General features: G+C 45.8%; 1 non-coding gene across 1 annotated transcript; it reads right to left on the bottom strand.

The window, feature by feature from the left end:
• Positions 1 to 493: 493 nt before the first annotated feature.
• Positions 494 to 566, bottom strand: TRNAS-GCU (transfer RNA serine (anticodon GCU)). The gene has a single exon. It is a non-coding gene; the product is annotated as a tRNA-Ser (tRNA).
• Positions 567 to 20098: the final 19532 nt, after the last annotated feature.

Genomic DNA, 20098 nt, shown 5'->3' with positions numbered 1-20098 from the left:
TTCAAAAGGATGTGCCTTTCAACTGGACTTCAGCTTGCGACGATGCGTTCCGCCAGCTAAAGTTTCTCCTAACGTCGGGGCCCATACTGTGTCACTTCGATGCGTCCTTGCCTGCGGAAGTGCATGCTGATGCTAGTGGCATCGGCATTGCTGCTGTACTTGTGCAGCGTCATCAAGGAGCTGAGCACGTAGTGGCTTATGCCAGTCGCTCTTTCAACAAAGCTGAACGCAACTATACCGTAACAGAACAAGAATGCTCGGCAGCTGTTTTTGCGGTACACAAATTTCGACCTTATGTCTATGGACGTCCGTTCACTATCGTTACCGATTGATTGATTGATATGTGGGGTTTAACGTCCCAAAACCACTATATGACTATGAGAGACGCCGTAGTGGAGGGCTCCGGAAATTTCGACCACCTGGGGTTCTTTAACGTGCACCCAAATCTGAGCACACGGGCTTACAACATTTCCGCCTCCATCGGAAATGCAGCCGCCGCAGCCGGGATTCGAACCCGCGACCTCCGGGTCAGCAGCCGAGTACCTTAGCCACTAGACCACCGCGGCGGGGCTATCGTTACCGACCATCACGCTTTATGCTGGCTGGTGAATCTTCATGACCCGAATGGTCGACTGGCACGTTAGGCTCTTCGACTTCAGGAGTACGACTTCGTCATCTCGTTCAAGTCTGGACGCCGCCACACAGATGCCGACTGCCTCTCCCGCCTTCCCCTGAAGACGAGTGAGTGTCAAGAAGACAGTTTTTGACGACTGTTTTGCCTCCATTTCTTCCACATTCGCAGACTTGAGTACTTTCAAAAAAGAACAAGAGGCTGATATTAGCTTGGAGCCATTACTTGCCGCGGCATCGCGTCCTCAAACCAACGGCCGCTTTTTGTGTCCGTGACGGCCTTCTATACAAGACAAATTATTCGGCTAAAGGCGCACGCTTCCTTCTAGTCGTACCACAGAGCCTACAATTTGACATACTAGAGGCTATGCACAACGATGCGACAGCTGGTCATTTGGGGGTTCATCAGAACTTTGAATAGGACACAAGAGCGCTTTTACTGGCTCAAAATGCAGGACACAGTCAAGCACCATGTCGCAACTTGCGAACAATGCCAACGCTAAAAGCGGCCTACGACTCCTCCACCAGGTCTTCTCCATCCGCTGCCGCCTCCTCCTCTACCATTTGATTAAGTTGGTATCGACCTTTTGGACCCGTTTCCACGCTCGTCTAACAAAAATCTATGGGTGATAGTGTGCGCCGACCATCTAACTCGTTACGCAGAAACGGCAGCGATACCATCCTCGACAGCGGCATGCGTGGCCACGTTTTTGCTTAGGTTCATTATTCTTCGGCACGGTGCTCCTAGAGTGATCATTAGTGATCTTGATCGTCAGTTCGTTGCGGACGCCGTTGAAGACCTCGTTCATCTGTGCGATTCGCAGTTCCGCCAGTCATACCCGTAGCACCCTCAGACGAATGGGCTCGTAGAACGTACGAACAGAACTCTGACTAACATGTTGACCAAGTACGTATCGTCTGACCACAAGGACTAGGACGACGTTCTCCCCTTCATTACCTATGTATATAACACGGCCAAACATGAGACAACCAATTACAGCACTTTTTACCTCCTTTACGCACGTTCACGGTTAAGCTGCATCGACACGTTTCTACCATTTGACTTCCATAGCGACTACTCTGTCTCCAGGACACTCTGCCTAGCCGAAGAAGCCCGGCGTATTGCTCGTATTCGTACTGTGGCTTCGCAACACCGATCAAAGGAAAGCTATGACAGCCGCCATCAGTCTGTATAATACTGCAAAGGAGACTTTGTGTGGTTGTGGACGCCACAACGTAAACAGGGGCTACGCGAAAAGTTTTTTTCTCAGTACAGTGGCCCATTCGTCATTGTTGATCGCTTGAGCGATTTGACATACGTGGTAGAACGGCTGATATAGGCTGGCCGTCGGTCAAACCGGACCCAACTAATACATGTCACCCACCTTAAACGTTTTCACCCTCCACATTCAGAATAATTCATACTCACTGTGCAACGTTTTTTTTTACCTGGAAATGTGTGTATAAATGTATGTATGTGTGTATTTGTTTATATATCTATTCTATACTGTTCGTGTGTATGACCAAAACATGCTATTTGATATGTATTCACCGCTACCATGCGATACATGTAACTTTCCCATCTGCCCTCCTGCTTGGTCCTTATAGGACTGCAGTATGTAATAAATAAATACTCGCCCAGCGGGCTACGTCTCGGAGCCGGGAAATGCAACGGATATGAGCCGAGAGAGGAGAAGAGGAATAAGACGTGAACTAGCGCAGAGACCGACGCCATTACTACCGAACCATCAACTCCGCCCTGCTAATTAACACCCTTCGATTTTAACCGCAACAATATATTTCTGCGCAATCAAGAATGAAACACTGCAAATAGGTGATTTCACAAACTGTCATGTGCTTTTTCATCATGCCACAATCATCCACCAAGCTTCCATCACGCCACCGTCATCCACCTTGCCTTCCACCAAACACATTTTGCCTCGCCACCATCAGCCGGCATTTTCTACCGTCACCACCATTGGCTCGCTACCACCACCACCACCTGCACCATATTTTCCACTCTAGCCGTCATTAGCCGGCATTTCCCACCGTCACTACCATTAGCTCGCCACTACCACCACCATCTGCCATCATTTTGCTATGCTCGCCCACATCAGCCAATATGCACACTACAGTTTTCACCATATCCACTAATTTTTCCACCATATCCACTATTCTTTCCACCGTATCCACCAACAATTTCTGCATCCACCGACCCAGGATTTTCGATAGTGATCTCCCACTAATACTCCCACTAATCTCTCTTGAACATGTGAGTAGAGAAATATGGCGTGGACATAGGCGCCTTCAACGTTCTGCATAGGAGGCTGCAAGATTCACTGCTGTGAACCCCACCCCCTCACATGCATAATATTAGCGTTTGAAACAGTAGAAAATTGAACATTAATGACCATTTAAACGTGTGATGGCTTCACAGTGGAACCTATGATGGCATCAATCTATGTTTCGCAGGTTCGCGTGAGGTGGCGCCGCCCGTCAATAAATAGGGAGTCCCCCCCCCCCCCTCCTATTACGACCCACCCTCGTGAGTGCCCACGCCTATTGGTGAGGAAGTTCCTACCAGTGCATTCATCTGTATAAAGTGTTCGCGATCACTTGGATCGCTGAACAACTAGAAGAAATAACATACCACCATTGCGCGCTCTTGCGTGTCATCTAATCAGTCTTCTCGAGGCGCATAATAACTCAGACTTATGTGGGCTTAGCTCAGTCCGACAGTTGCTCATCGGCCTTCTCTTTCATGTCCAATGTCATGCGCAATGATTCTCTGATAATGCTGGACGCGATGAATGCCAGTTCCTGCGTCAAGACCAAACGCAAGATTTGGCCAGACACAGTGATTGATTTCAAGACGTGTTAAACAAAATATTAGGTTTTAGTGTTTAACCACATACCACTGGCGCTCCTTCAAATACGTTGATTTCGGAGTGTGAAACAGCAGTTAGAAAACATCTACTTGTATAACACTTTCATTACTTCAAGGCGTGTGGCAAGCAACAAATAGATCATAGCTCCCATAAGCCTAACAAGACGTGCCTCATAATGTGGCTATATGCCAGTAAACGATAACGCTTAAAAAGTTCCTGATTGCTTCAGCCTAAATAAAAATAAAATTGATAAGGTTCAGTTACTTATTTTTTAAAACCAATTATATGAGTGCTGCTTTAGAACCTCACAGCAATTCTCCATTAGTCGTGTGCTGTTTTTACCGACCTAAAATGATCGCGCAGCACAGCAAAATGGAAACGGAAGAAACTGTGTGGCAATGTGCCAGCTAGCACAAGGAACGGTGGGGCGGCCGACGTATGTACCTCGATTGATTGGTTGATTGATATGTGGGGTTTAACGTCCCAAAACACCCATATGTTCATAAGGGATGCCATAGTGGAGGACTCCTCAAAATTTGACTGCCTAGGGTTCTTTAACCTGCATACAAATCTGAGCACACGGGCCTACAGCGTTTTCACCTCCATCGAAAATCCATACGCCGCAGCCGGGAGTAGATCCTGCCACCTGCTAGTCAGCCGCCGAGTACCTTAACCACTAGTGCACCATGGCGGATCAGACGTATGTAGCTTCGCAACCGGCGAGGAACGGTCTGGCAACAAGTGCTTTCTTCCTTTCTGGCACGTGCACAACTGCGTGGAATGTGAGGGCGTCCCAAATAGCTTCAGAGTGTTTTATGCCGAGCTGCCGATTTGCGTCTTTTTTATTGCAAAATAAGCCACCGAAAGTCAAATGGATTTCCCATTTCCCTTTCGCTGGCTGATAACAGCAATAACGGCAAATATATTTCTCATTTGCAGTTATTGTTTCCTTTAAGCACTACCAAAAAAAGAAACAATACTGCTGCTAGTATTTGCATATGACAGCACCAAGCGCGGAGTGTTTCCAGCTTCGGATTCTTTGTTTGCCTTACTCACATGTTTGTGTTAGATACAGGCTATAAAATGGCCTGCATCGCAAGGTGGCTACAATGCACAGTGTTCTACCAAGCCGAAAGGCAATCGGGTATGGCGAGATGGATGCACAAACATCAGTTTTCGAATACAATTACGTCCGATAAACGGTGAAACACTGGCGAGCTGAAAATCCCGAGCAGATGCATGTGTTGCTTTCGTTTCTTTTTATTACTCTATGATATTATGATGTCATTGTTGTAACTATTAGCCTAGTAGCTCAGCTTAGCACTATAATTGCTGCAGTTATTGTAGTATCATTAAGACGTACGAGAGAAGCCTCGCTTCGCGGTGGGGCAACCGACATCCGCCCCTGAACCATCTTATGCCATGTTCCTGCTGCTTCGAAGGCTGTGCGTGCAGGATGGGTGTGTCGGGAAAAAAGTTGGTCGCGTTGGCTTCACGGGACGGAAAGGTGCCATTGTCAGGGAACTGTTGCGACAGGCGGAGGTATACAATTGAGTAGTCAGTGGGCTTTCGGTGTTTTCCATTCTACGTTTGTGTGCAAACCTTGCGAATGTAAGGCCATCGTCGTGAAGGGCGAGTCAGGACGGAGCCGAGGTGGACGTGAGGGGTCCCGTCTCGCGGGCCTCCAGACGATGCGTGCACACACGTGGCTGTGCTGTCAAAATGTACGTCACTGATCTCGACGTGCCTTGCTAACACCAGGCCGTCGTCGTGAAGGGCGAGTCAGTACCGAGCTGAAGTAGATGTGAGGGCTCCCGTCTCGCGAGCCTGCAGATGATTGCACTAACGTGGCAGTGCTGTCGAGATGTACGTCGACGTTGACCTTGATGGACTTTCTTGCCTTCGTAATATTGAGCCGTTATCGTGAAGGGCGAGTCAAGACGAAAGTGAAGTGCGTGTGAGAGCTGGCGTCTCGTGAACCACTAGACGACGCATGCACTCACGTCAGTTCATGAATGATCCTAGTGGTCTTAGTTCCAGCCGGAGTCGTGGTCCCAGGTTCCACGGCACCTTATGTAAAGAAACAAGACCAACGTCATATTTGTTTGTTTGTTGCCTAGAGCTCATGGCTCATACCCACTCTGGGGATAGGCCAAAAAACATTTAGTCCCATGTGGACGATAACTGCCCTATTGCTTACAAAAAAGAAAAAAAGTAGAAGAAAGACAGTATAAAAAAAGAAAAGAAAGATTAAGGGATTGAGAGTAAAAACAACAAGACAAAAGACAGTAATATATTATATATACCTTGATTTTGGGAGCCAACCAGACAGATGAGTTTGCCAAACCCGATTATTTTGTATGTATATCTCAGATTTATCCACATTTCGAAAATTACTGCTTTACCTGCTTGTTTTGTCTGAGTATTTGTTAAAGTAGGCCTTGTGTCGAAGAATGTTTAGAGAATTGAATGAAATTACAAACTGCATCGACTACATCTCTGTGGCCATTTCTCCAAACGGAGGAACGAAAACTTAGAACAGTTTCTGTGGTTAAATTGAAACCTAGCTTCGCAAACAAAATAGATAGAAGTCTTTTCCTAATTACTGCATAGTTACTACATGGGACAAAATTATGTTCAATAGTTTCTGATTCTTCGCAGTTCGGACAAGTAGGGAAGAGTGTCAGACCAGCTCTGTGTTTTCCGTCGTTCATCGATCCCTGCGCGTTGGCGCAAGCGAAGTAGACACAAGCCGACAAGCTGGTAGAATGGGGCGTTTATTTGCAGTGTACGTTGCAATATAACGACTCAAAGTAAAGAGGAAAAGAGAAACAAGGTAAGTTGAACAAGAGATAGAAGCTTTGGCTAGAACTGACTCAAAAACTGATAAAGGCTACACTTCACTTACAACACTTCTCCATCATTAATATTGGAGAAGCTGCGCAGGTTTCCGCTGTCGTGTTGAGCGCCGGAGTTCTGTGGTCACTGTAGGTTTCCTGGACTTCTGCTTTTTCTGGCCTTGGGTGGGGGATGATGACTGCAGCTGGTGTGGTGGCTCACGGAGTTCCGCCTATAGGTTTGGGCTTGATCAAGAAGTTTCTTGCGTAGTTCTCGACAGCGGCATACTTTCCCCTTTCTTTTCACGGTGGGGTTCAAACGAGTCTCTCCTTGTGAACTTGATCCACATGTCTCTGAACAAGACCATCTGGCGTCTCGACTGTCACCATCCTCGCTCCGTCAAATGACTTTACCGTGCCAGTCTTCCACTTTTCACCCTTGCCGAAGTTGCGGATGTATACTTTAGTGTCCGGTGCCAGGGTCCACTCATCTGATTCACCTGATCTTCCTGCAATCAAGGGGGAAAGCACGTGTCCAGACGAGATCGAATTCGGTAGCCCAGGAGAAGCTCCGAAGGAGACTTGCCTGATGTGAGGGGTGTTCTCCGGTAATTGAAGAGTAGTCTGCAAAGGCAATGTTCTAAACGGGGCTGGTTAATCTTCTTCAGCCCATCTTTCACGGTTCGAACAGCTCTCTCGGGAAGGCCATTTGACTGGGGATGGAATGCAGCCGTGCGCGTTTCATTACCAGTCAAATGACCTTGCATGGTATCAATACCAAACTCGGTATGACATAATATGACTGTATAAAGAACGTATTTGACTTGTCATAACATGAAGATTGTGATGTGTATACCATGAATGTTATGATTTACATTTTATGGTCCTGCGGCTCTCGCGGTGGTTTCCTTCAGATGGCACATTGCAAAACTGGTTTGGTATGGCTAAATTTTATGGTTAACGAAAGCGACAAACCCTCACATGAAAATCATGACATGCGCGTCGTGTCACAACATGACTACACGCCATGCTCATAATGTGCTCGCGGCTGTTTCACTAGCTTCAATTATAACAAATTTTGCAATAAGGAACGTGAATGGATGACGAAGTATGATACTTGTGCAAGCATAATAAACATGAGATGCGTGTCATGTAACAACATGACTACATGCTACGCTCATGATACGCTTGTGGCCGTTTCGTAGCTTCACATGTACCAAACTCGGTATTACGTGACTTGAACGGACGACATAGGTAAATGACTCATACGAACCTGATAATCCCGACGTACGTGTCATGTAACAACATGACAATATACATGTCACACTGATGATGGGCTCGTGGCCGTTTCGCTAGCTTTGCATATGCCATTTGGTATCACGTGACGCCAATGGATGACCAAGGTATGTGACTGATGCAAACATGATAATCAAGAGACGCGTGCCATATGAGAACATGACTACATGCCACGGTAAAGGCACCAATAAATTTCGACGTGACGCGGTGCGCGTGATTACCGGCGTTCATTTCGTCGCGTCACGCCGGCGTGGCCAAGCCAGGCACCGCTCCTGCCATATACTCGCAGGCGCGCACCGCGCTGCGTTGCTTCGATGTATGCATGTTTCAGCGCATCCGGCATCCCTCCGTCATGAAAAGAAAAAGACGCAGTGTTGTCTGGGTAAGGGCCAAACCTCATAAGCGCGAAAATGCACGCGACAGCGACGAGCGACGCTATGAGCGACGAAACAGGGCGTTCGCGCGACGTGTCGCGTGCTCGTTTTCGAGCAATCGCTCGGTTCTCCCGATTTGGAAACCGTCGCTCATCGCCCGGAAGTGCTGGGCTCAAGCAGCCAATAGCCAAAAACCTTAAAAGACAAAGTCTACGTAGGTGCACGTGACCCTGCCCGAGTCACGTATGCGCAACAAGAAATAACGCAATGTTTATTACGCATGTGCATATAAAAAGTGCTGCAAGGCAATAATAAACACTTTCCGTTTCATTACACAACAATATATCTTATTTTTAAATTGCATACCGCTCGCTACGCGGTTTTCTTGGTGCGAGTAGACGGCCTCATGCCAGTAACAGTGAAGTTCGCTCGCCGAAGCCATCGCGTAAATGAGGTTTGCCTGCGCTAGCGACTGATCGCGCGGACACGATCTACGTCGCGTCGCTCGTCGCTGTCGCGTGCATTTTCGCGCTTATGTGGTTTGGCCTTAACGCATCGGCGCGAAATGCAGCATGTCACATTTCGCGGTGGTTGCCGTCAGGCCGAGCCGACGGACGCTCGTCGCTCCTGGCATCAGACTATACAGTGCTCGCGTTTTGCTAACGTACCGTCGCTGTGCCCAGCGTGCACGCGCGTCAACACTACGTAGGAGTATATTGGGCCATTCAAGATGCGCTCGCGGTGATTTCGCTACCACCACATATGCCAAAGATTGTGTTACTGGATGTCAATGGACGACGAATTATATGACGAATGTTAACATGATAATCCTGCCACGCGTGTCATGTAAGAACATGATAACATACCACGCTCATAGCGTGCTCGCGGCCGTTTCGCTAGCAGCACATATACTACTTTTGGTATCACGTGACGTGTGTAGATGGTGAAGGTAAACGACACTTCAAACATGATAATCATTACACGGAAGTCATGAATGACATCGTTTACCTCCACCTCGTAACGTTGTGCCTATTTTAAAGTGACATATCAACATTTCTCATGCGTGCTTCGCATATCATCGATTCCTACTGTACGTGGATTATGCCACTTTTATTTTCACGGAAACTATACATTAAGCTTTCATATAGCACCGAATGTGCCTGCTGTGTTCGTTAGAAGTTGAATATTTTTCCTGAGCACGATACGGAAGTATTTATAAATTGTGCTAAAATAGACCTGAACGATACTTTTAGATGCCTATTTAGGCCTAAACAGCAAATTTTATGGTCAAATAGAGGCACCTGAAACATGAATTTTTTATGCCTAAAGTTCCGGTCTCTAATTATGACTCCTACAACACACGCCATGCCCTTGACCAGAAGACTGTCATTTACGAGAGCGAGAACACTTGAGATAAGAATTGTGATGTTTTTTTATCGTGCATATTAGAAAGGCAGAAAAAAGTAAACCTAAAGAAGTGTTATGTGCCTTAGGGTGAAGTGGAACAAACATTACAACTAACTGCTGTTCTTCTGCTACATTTCTGTCGCACCAGCTATTGCCGATCATATTGCAATATTATTCTATTTCAAAAAGGAGATTGCCCTCATTTTAGGTCGGTTGGTTTCACGTCGCAAGTTTCCCACAGGATTGGTGCCTTCACTAGCGACTATGAACTTCGTTCTGCCGAACATTAGGTCAGAAGTGCACATGTACCTATTGAGCCAGTAGGTGTCGGGCGGCAGCAAGTCTCTGCTTTCTACAGGAGCGGCGTGTGGTCAACTTTTTCGCCAAGAATGTGGAGAAATCAGGTGCACTCAGGGGCCTTCGCAGAAGCTCATGGGGCTACTTTTCAAAATGAGCACCCAGAAACAACTGAGTGCCAAGTCAGTGAACTTGGTGCTCAGTCAGGCATCCAATGTGTGTCACTTGCAGACGCAACATTTGTAAAATAGAAAAGGGGTATGTTTGGTGCGTGAACGCTTTAACCGTGTCTCATTACTTACTAGACGGTACAATCAGTAGCTACCCAACACACTGTACCAACTTTATTTTTCTTTGACAGAGAGTGCAGAAGAATTAGTGAAGGAGTTCAGCGGCTTCCGACTGGCTTGTTGCGGAGGTGGATATACATCTTTGACACACCGACATAGCAATTCATGATATTGTCATGGGTTCGTGACGTGGATGAATTGGAGCACATGGCGAGTCAAATATTAAACTTAATGTAGGTGAACCTGTGCCCAGTAAAATGAAAGTCCGATTACAGTAGCAGTCTTGCATTGATAGCGGCGAACAGATAGTCAGCCGTCAATCAACTGACAAGCGGCGAACCATGTCAGCATTTATACCCTTGTTATCGACTATTCTAGCGTTATCGCCAGCGTTGACGTAAGTTCCTGTATAATCTGTAATGTTCACAACGTGGGCGTAATCTTAAAACGATCTGATGCAGCATCGAAGCATGTCGAACATCGCAGGTGCGTTTGGCACTGAATGTAGTCTAACGGCATGATAACAGAACTTGCGGAAAGTAACTTGGCATTGCCCCCCTTTAAAAAAGGCACCGACCCGATGCTTTAGCAAGAGACGTTTGGATAGGCCGATGGTCTTTGGATGGCAGGCAGTGGTCCGGCGGTTACTTGTGTGGCTGTAGCTCAGGATCCCCTAAATTAGGCCCGCCGTTAAGGCCATACTTACACCAGTAATGAGGACCTGTAGAGCTGCGTGACGCATAACGATGTTCTCGAAAAACCTTGCTACCTCAGAGGAACTGCGTTTGGGCAGGGCCTTTATCTCGGCGTAGCATGTGAGGTAGTCAAGAGTTACGACGATCATTTTGTTCCAGGAATTCAACGTCGGGAACGACCCAAGTAAGTGCATGTCGATTTGCTGGAACAGTCAGCGAGGTGGCTCAATGGGCAAGAAGAGTCCGGCTGGCCTAGTCAGCAGTGTCGTTCGTCGCTGTCGCATTACGACCGTGGCGGGCGTTGGCGTAGGGGCGGTCATAGTGATCCCTGCAGTGATGGTGGCCTTGGTCTTGCAAATGTTATCATGTGGAGCCAGCCCCATACTCTTGCTGTAGTTCTCGCTACTGGTGGCTATCTCGCTTATCAAGGTTGGTATAAACGTCCTCGTCACGGTGGGGGCTTGGCTCACGGCTGGAGTTGGGCGTTCGGTACATGGGCCACCAGATACCACGGGGTCACGACGTCGACAAATTGAACACACTGCGAGTCGAATAATAGACTGTTCATTTGGGCGAACCTGTGCCCAGTACACGGAAAGTTCGATTACAGTAGCAGTCTTGCACAGACTGGGTTTAAGAAAATTTTATTTCCTGATATATCATACACAGCCTATGTGTACACATAAAAATGGACAATGGTGAACAATGCGTATGTACAATGCAAGGTGTTATATACAGCGAAAGAACTTATAGCGTATGCAGCGACGTACAATACAAAAATTCTTCAACAAAGACAGGGTATTCTTGCAATCGAGATGGTTAAACTTAAATACACAGTTATCTATGAAAAAACAAGGGGAGGTCATTCACAGTGAAGGGTGATGTGTTGCATCACCTGTGAGGACAATTCTCTCGCGCTCAAGAAAAATACTGCCCAAAAGGACATGTTTCTAAGGAAGAAAAGAAAAATACACACTTTAATGTCACAGTGGTACAAGCTCTAGCCCACGTCCTCAATAGGGGAGGAAAGGCATGGAAACTCTGTTGTTTTTTACGATAATGAATCGCGTAGACCAACGTCGGAGGAAAGCCTCCTCTCCCAGCACGACTAGTTCTGTGTTAAGATGCATAAGCATTATTTTTCTTAGCCGATGTAGTAGGGGAAACGTAGCTCTCTGGGGGCGTCCCCTCAGACGGGCTAGTCCCCTTCGTTTCCTTAAGACGAAGGCTCCGATAGCCATTAAGAGTACGACAAAGTTATCCCTGTAGCTAGACTTCTACTGCATACTTGTTTGGAACATTTTGGTAACCATGCGCCAAAAGATGCGTGCTACTATACATTCATGAAAGACATGGTTCAGTGTTTCGACGCGACCGCATTGCGGGCATGTGGCGGAGGGCACCGCGCCCCACGCCGCAAGGCGGTCGGCCGTTGGTAAACCCTCCCATTCCCTTAGCCAGTTTAGGTCACGGACCTTGGAGGGGAGAGATGTGTTTGTAAAAGTCCAACGTCTTTTCGCCCGGAATTTATGGCGTTGTTCTTCAGATAGGCTTTTAAATGCTATAATTCACTCATGTTGGTGGGGGACATTTCCATAAGTTTTTGAACTGGAAAGTCGTTTCGCCATTGTTGCAAAGATTTTATAACATGTGTGTAATACGCCGGTGGCTGTTCGGCAGCTGGTCCCGTGTGGTTTGCTAAACCGAAAAATCTTCTGGAGGTTCCTAGAAGATACACTAGGAGTTGCCAGCCTCAATACGATGAGTTCTGTAAGAGTGCCCAGGTGTTTTTGAGAGCCAACATGTGGCACAATACATCAAGGTTGGGTACACTGAGCCCTTCCCATTTTACTGGTAGGCGGACCAAGGCTCTGGCAACAGCTTCGGCGTGGCCATCCCAAAAAAAGGAGCCGCATGCAGTAGCCACTCTCAGCAGAACCCGACGAGGTGGTCGAGGAATTCTGGCTACATAAAACAGTGGGGCTGTTATGCTGGATTTAATTAGATAAGCTCTTTCAGTAAAAGGTAGTTGGAACGTTCTGGCAACTTCAATGCGTCTGCCCACTTTGTGTTGGATTTCTTTCCATGTGTTGCGGGCTACCTCGCCAGTCGAGAGGAAAGTCACACCTAAGACTTTAACGCCTTGGACGATTTCGACGCCATCAGGGAGCTCTTCAATGTGCATTCCAAAGCACAATGCCTTGCTTTTTCCAGGATTAAGACGTGCTGCTGACAGGTAACTATACGTGTGGAATATTCTCAGGAAGGCTCTGTAGCTATCTATGTTCCGAATAAACAGTGAGATGTCATCGCCGGATGCCGCTACTTTCACTTCGCCCAAGACTGGGAGAGGAAAACCGCATGTCGAAGTGCAGTTCTGGATTTGCTTCAATAATGGATCTATGCATAATACAAAGAGGATTGCGGAGAGGGGACAGCCTTGTCAAATGCCCCTACTTACTGCAATAGGTTCAGATGTACAGCCATTCACTACTAATGACGTTTCTAAGTCTGTGTAGAGTAAGCGGAGGATGTCAGTTAAATGCGCTGGGAAGCCCTAACACTCAAGCACAGCGAAGAGATAGTTCCATTCTACGCGATCAAAAGCTTTTTCCTGATCCACGGAAACAAAAATGCCAGATATTTGTGTTCTTGTAGCGTACGTGAAAAGATCGCAAGTCCGCGCAAGCGAGGAATACATCGTGCGACCTGGGACACAGCATGTTTGTATGTCACTTACTATTTCCGGTAAAATGGTAGTTATGCGGTTTGATAGATAGATAGATAATATTTTTATTATTCAATAAAAGATAATACATAGGAAAAAAGTTATACAGAAGGAGGTCCCAAAGCTCTAGGCTGCAAGGGGACCTCCTGTGCTAGTTACATAAAGAAAACAAAACATGTAAAGCAACTCGGTAAACAATAGAATAAGTTTAAAGGAATCAAGTACATTTCATTGCAAAAGAAACAAACAGTCAATTATTGTTAAATCGAAACACTTGATAGCAGATGAAATCCATCAGCAAATGATCAATAACACCTGGCAGCAGAAGAAATGAAACTTGAATTGTATATACACCTAAGTGCATGTTAGATGATAAACGATCGATACAAATATCACATGTGCTGAGTAGTAATAGGTAAAAAAAAGAAAAGTTAAAAGTGGTATGTCTCAAAGCGGCAACAATGCCAGACACATGTTATTCATCTAATTTGGTACAAAACAGAGCAAACATAATGAACGATTAGTTCCGAATTGAACAGCATAAACAACGAGATTATTTAAACATTAAGTAAATAGGAATTTAAGCGTTTTTTAAAACTGCCTATGTTTGGAGACATTTTTACGTCACTTGGAATACCGTTCCAAACGGAAATAGCTGTAAAGGTAGAAGTGAATCTGCCATAGTTAGTTCTAACTTTCGGTAACAGGAGGTTATTATTTGATGCAAATCGAGTTATATTTTGATTAATGAGTTGTTCTTTATTGAAGACCATGAAAGGCATGTTTGAGTGAAGAGAATTGTATGTAAGGGTTGCCATGTTGAAAAGAAAAAGTTTATGAATTGTTAGAATACGAAGCCCTTGTAAAATAGCAGATGCGCTACATCGTGATGGTTGATATGTGATAATGCGAATGGCCTGGTTTTGAACATATTGCAAAGGAGCAAGATGAGTGCTATATGTATTGCACCAGGATGCAATGCAGTAAGTGAAGTGACTGTGAACGAAGGCATAGTAAAGAGAAAGCAAGGTATTTGGCCCAAAGTATGGACGTGCTTTGATGAGAATCCGGATGCCATAAGCTGCTTTTTGCTTTAGGTGTGAGACATGGGAAGTATACTTTAAATTTGCATCAAGAATCACTCCTAGAAATCTACACTGACTGGAGGCTTTGATAGGATAATTATTGACCGTTATAGACGGATATTCAGTGACCTTTTTTTGAGTGGGGTGAAATAGCACAAAAACTGTTTTACTAGGGTTAATTTCCAGTGAATTATGACGACACCAGCGAATTATATTTTCAAGATCACTGTTTAGTTTAAAAGTAACAGTATCGATCGAGGTGCAAGCAGTTAAAATCGTAGTGTCATCCGCATACAGATAAGGTAGACAGTGCGATAGGTGAGAAGTTAGATCATTAATGTAAACAGTGAAGAGTATTGGGCCTAGAATTGATCCTTGAGGTACTCCCCGATTGATTATTTTAAAATTAGAAAGATGATTGGATATGCTGACAGCCTGTTCTCTGTCAGTTAAGTAGCTGTGAATAAAGTTCAGGGCAGGTCCTACAACACCGGCCGCGTTTAGCTTGGTAATTAAAATTTTATGAAGGATTGAATCGAACGCTTTCGTGAGGTCAATAAACACTGCTCCAGCATATTTACCTGAGTCAATATAGTGTTTAATCGTATCCGTGAATGAAAGAAGCGCGAGGTTGGTAGAGTAGCCTGCACGAAAGCCAAACTGCGAGGCAGACAGAATGCTAAATTTAGTTAAGTAATTTGTTAGTCGCTTTTCAAAGCACTTCTCTATAACTTTGCTGAGCACAGACAGAATTGCAATGGGGCGATAGTTAGAAACCAAACCCTTATCGCCTTTTTTAAAGACAGGAACTATTTTGGCTCTCTTTAAATCAGATGGAAATGTGCCATTTTTAAACAAAAGGTTAATTACATGTGAGAGGGGATCAGCGACGATATCAGCGACATATTTCAAGTGAACTGGTTGAATTTCATCAAGACCCGCGCTTGTTAGTTTTAATTTCTTGATCACATTGTGAATTTCTTCTGGTATGGTAGGATATAGAAAAAAGGACTGTGGTTGCCTTTCAAGCGTACCTTCAAAGCTGTCGGAAACGGGTGTGTTATTAACTGTAAAATAATTATTAAATTCATTCGCAATGGCTGTTGGTTCTTTGTAGGTGCCATTAATGCTAGAAATCTCATTTATTAGTGTTTCTTTTGAGTTCCTGTTCAGAAAAGAGTTGATGAGCTTCCATTGTTCAGTGATACCAGTGGCTTCATGAAATTTAGCTTCGTAATACCTTTTTTTGGCGTCTCTCAATAATTTATTTAGGATATTTTTGTAACAGGAATATCGCTGCTGCAATTTGTAGTTAAATGGACAACGTTTCGTCTTTTTGTACATATTGTCTTTCTTACGCATACACTTCAGTAAACCATCAGTGAGCCATGGGTTATGGGGTGCCGGATACCTTTTGTGGCATCTAACAAAAGTGGTTGCTTCGCGAATACATTGCTTCAATACTGATGAGAATGCCTCAAAAGCTAGCTCTGCATTTGTTTCGGATTTAATTCTCGACCAGTCAAATGATGACATGGAATCTATAAATGAAACTTTGTCAAAGAGGGCTGTCAATATCTATAAATGAAACTTTTTGCAAGGATGGCTGTCAATATCTTATATTCCGAGTTAAGTAGGAAAATGGGCCTCCACGCTTTTGCATAAGACGGCTCTCCCTCGCTTTTAAGTAAGAGTATCACTCTGCTCTCTCGAAACGTATTCGGTCTGATTCCGTCAGCAAGAAGCCCATTTAGCATTGTCAAGAGGTGGACTTGTATTGTTTCAACGAAAGTTTTGTAGAAACTCAAAGATATCCCGTCAGGGCCAGCGGCGGTGGTTGCATTCATGTGCTGAAGCACAAAACGTAATTCATCCAGCGTCACTGGGCTGCACAGACCATCGCGCAGCTCCTCCGGTACGCGGCAAATTCCCGCGCAAAACTCGTTAACTATGGTGGTGTAGTTCACGTCGCTCGCGTTCTCCGCCCTGAAAAGATTCGAAAAACGTTTTTCAAAGACCCTCATTATGTCTTCTGCTCGTGTAGACTGTTCGCCATTCGGCAACTGAACGAAAGGAACATGAATTTGTTCACCAAGGAGCCGTTGCGATGCGAACACCTTGAAGAACCGGTGGTTCTGATACCGGTCGTTTGTTGATAAAAGACTGCGCAGCCGTGCGCGAACTAATACGTAGCAAAAGTTCTTACCGTACGAGATAGTCGTGCATTGCGAATGACAGCGTCTTGCCTCTGCGTATAATGCGGGCTTTTCGTAGCGTGTCGTTTATCTCTGTCGTCAGGCGCGCTTTCCTTTCGCGCACCGCTTTGATAAGCTCGGCGCGCCAACTGTCTTTCATAGCGGCCCAGCTGCGGGGTTCAGGCGGCCTATCGCACGCTTGCTCTAGTGCATTGGGCAGTAATGCTATGCTTTCCGGGTCGTGCACGAGTGTGGTGTTCATTTTCCTACGGTTTATAAAGGTAGTGGACTGTTCAAAGAAAAGCTTTACAGACACTGGAAAGTGGTCTGTAATGCATGGAACGTCCGGTGGGAAATGTAGGACCTCACAACTAAGGACATGTGTGGCTAGAACTTCAGGAAAATAGTAACAATCCAGCCTGGTCATGTTGTAACCCCGTTGCCATGGTACAACGAAGACATTTCCGTGAGTGTCGACCCACGCACCCCTGAGCTTGAGGTTGCGGATGAGTTGTCGCAATGCGCTAACTCCGCTATAATTTCTGTTTCCTCCGCGTCCACGCGCATCTCTGTCGGTGTCCTCAACACACTTAAAATCCCCTACTAAAAAGTGGGGTAGCTCTCAAACATAAATGAGTCGAGTGAATTGAAAAAATCGGCCGTGCCCCCACGTTGGGCTGAGGCATATATTACGAGCGCCCTTACTCGTCTGCCGTGAAGGTCAAAGTCTACTGCTATTGTGCGACCTTCAAACCCATTAACACAGTGTCTTGGCATTCATTAGGCCGTACACAGTGTAATGAATCAGGCATTAATTAAGCCGTACTTGCAATACTCCATCTGGAGCTGCCTCTTCGAAGGCTGCATTCAACGCAAGTGGTTTTATATGTGTGATAACATGCTCTGGATTTCTGGTTTAAATATAATAGTCAAGTTTGGCTTAGGTGTGTTTTCTGCTGGCAGAGAGTTAGGCAGCTTGCGCGACCTCTTCCATCCGTGGCAGCGTTTGTTAGGTGGTACATTTTGTTTTTCCAAGCCATGGGAAGAAGGTGCGGTAGCATGCATGTATGCAACACTGGAAAAAGATTCAGACATGTCCGAAAATTCATCATTTGAACCTTCAGGCGAATTGATGTTGAGGCAGGAGACACACTCCATGAGAGGGCCTTGGCCAGGTGGTAGCGAGAGTTGGTGGAACATTACGTCAAGCATCGTGCTGACACGCGCCCGTAAACGAGACTAAAAGGTGCAAATCTGGTAGTTTTCTGGAGAGCCATGGTGTAGGCAATTGCTATGCATGTATGGACGTAGCACCAACATTTGTGATCCGAGGCTACATACACTGTAAGCATATTTGCAATCAGTTTGATGAGGCGCTCTGTTAACCCATTGTTCTGCGGGTGATACGCTGTTGCTGTTCGGTGTGTGGTACCACTCAGCTGCAAGATGTCGCGGAGCAACAACGCCATCAAGGCTGCCCCACGATCTGTGATGACAACAGTGGAGCATCAAGGCGGAGAATGATGTTTCTGACAAAGATGTTGGCCACATCAAAAGCAGTAGTGCGCTGAGAGGCTTGAGTTTCGCAGAATGTAGTCATACAATCTGTAGCGGCAACAATACAGCGTTTGCTAGCAGTAGACTTCGCAAACGGTCTGATCAAATATTTGCCAACCAGTTTGAAAGGCGCGTGCGGAGGTCTGACAGGCTGGAATAGACCAGCTGATTTCACAAGTATGTCATAGGTAGAACTTTGTGGAGTTGGCAAGCAGTACGAGTTTTGACCTACTGCTTGACGGTTTTTGTGAGTTTCCGCCAGTAGAATTTATGTTTAATGCTCGCCAAATAGCGTGTCAAGCCAAGATGCTCGGATGATGGCTCGTCGTGTCATGCACGTAAAACGTCATCGCAGAGAAGAGTAGGAACTTTTAGCAGGTAAACGGTTTGCATGGAATGAATGCCGCGCTTATAGACGACGTCGTCACGTAGACAGAAAAATGACAAGTCCGCGAAGACTGACGGGGAGTTTTTGAGCCATAGTTCTGCTTCCTGAGCAAAACTAGGGCCCACATTCTGGAAGCCCTAGTTTTGCTTCCCTCAATTAGTCTTAACAACATGAGTACTTGGTCGTCTCTTCGAAGCGTAAACTCTGATTATGGAAGGATAGTTACGCATTGCACCAGTCTATCACCATTACACATCACTATGCTGCGAGCTAGTGCACACACCGGTAATACTCCCACAACCCATTTGCTTATCTTTTTCAGGGGCGAAGCTTCTTAAAGCGGCACCCGGACGTCCCTCATCGTAATACGTAACATGTCTTACGCTTTGACCTGCAAGGTGGTGCCGGTGGGAGATTTCTCCTGTGCATTGTTGAACAATAAAAAATTGGCAGCGTGCGTGTTAACTACAAGATGAGTTCTCCTGCCGCTCATTCCCCATTAGCAGCCATTGGCATGTACATTGAGCCCTATCTGACAAGAAAGGGTTGCTACGCTATACTCGCTGGGCGTAACCGCCTTTGTTTTAGAAAGGTTTAGCGAGCGTTAGGCCACAGTGCCAGGAATACAGTGAACTAGTATATACCATGAACTCGAAGTGGTTAAAGGCGGGAAGTAGACACGAAGCGCAAGCCGCAAGAAAGTGTGCGTGTGCCACCTCTCGTTTAGTCCTTGTAATTTCCGCTGGATGGCGGTGCTCCTATATGCAGAATTTATTTGAAAAGATGCGAGATGGTGGTACTTGGAGTGTTGACTACATGGATGAACCGACACACAGAGAGATGCATGGACGGACGCATGAATGGCTGCACGAACGGATGAATGCGTGGACGGATGCAGGGGCGGATGGATGGACGAATGCAGGGACGGACGCACAAACATACGCGCGCACGGACGGGCGTAAGGACGCACGAATCCTCACACAGACAGACGCTTGAACGGACGGAAGCAAGAACGAATGGACGGATGGATATTTTGCCCCACTCTCCATCATTCACCCCGTGGATATGCTGCCATTTTTTGAACGGGCGCCTAATGCTATGCTTCAAAGCATTCGGGGTCAGAGTACGGTCCCATTAGCTAAGTACGCAGTGCTTAAAATTAGGCACATAACCTTATATTATTGTGTTGTTCGCTGTATGAGGCAATTATAAGCACAAAATTATTTGTTTTATCTGACACTTTTAATTATTCCCGTCACTGCTACATTATGACATTGAACTCAGTTATTAGCGAAGAAACAAAGAACGTTGAAAAGCCTTTCTCAAGGCAGCGTAATTAGTTATGTTCATACAAACCAGCAATCAGATGAAACGAGAAACTGAGAGAAGATGACAGAAGGAAAAAAGGTGAAACGAAAAGACCGCATAGCT

Source organism: Rhipicephalus microplus, unplaced genomic scaffold (assembly GCF_043290135.1).
Source record: "Rhipicephalus microplus isolate Deutch F79 unplaced genomic scaffold, USDA_Rmic scaffold_20, whole genome shotgun sequence".
Lineage (NCBI taxonomy): Eukaryota > Metazoa > Arthropoda > Arachnida > Ixodida > Ixodidae > Rhipicephalus > Rhipicephalus microplus.
The sequence above is the reverse complement of the archived record's forward strand: the minus strand, read 5'-3'. Positions and strand labels throughout refer to the sequence as shown.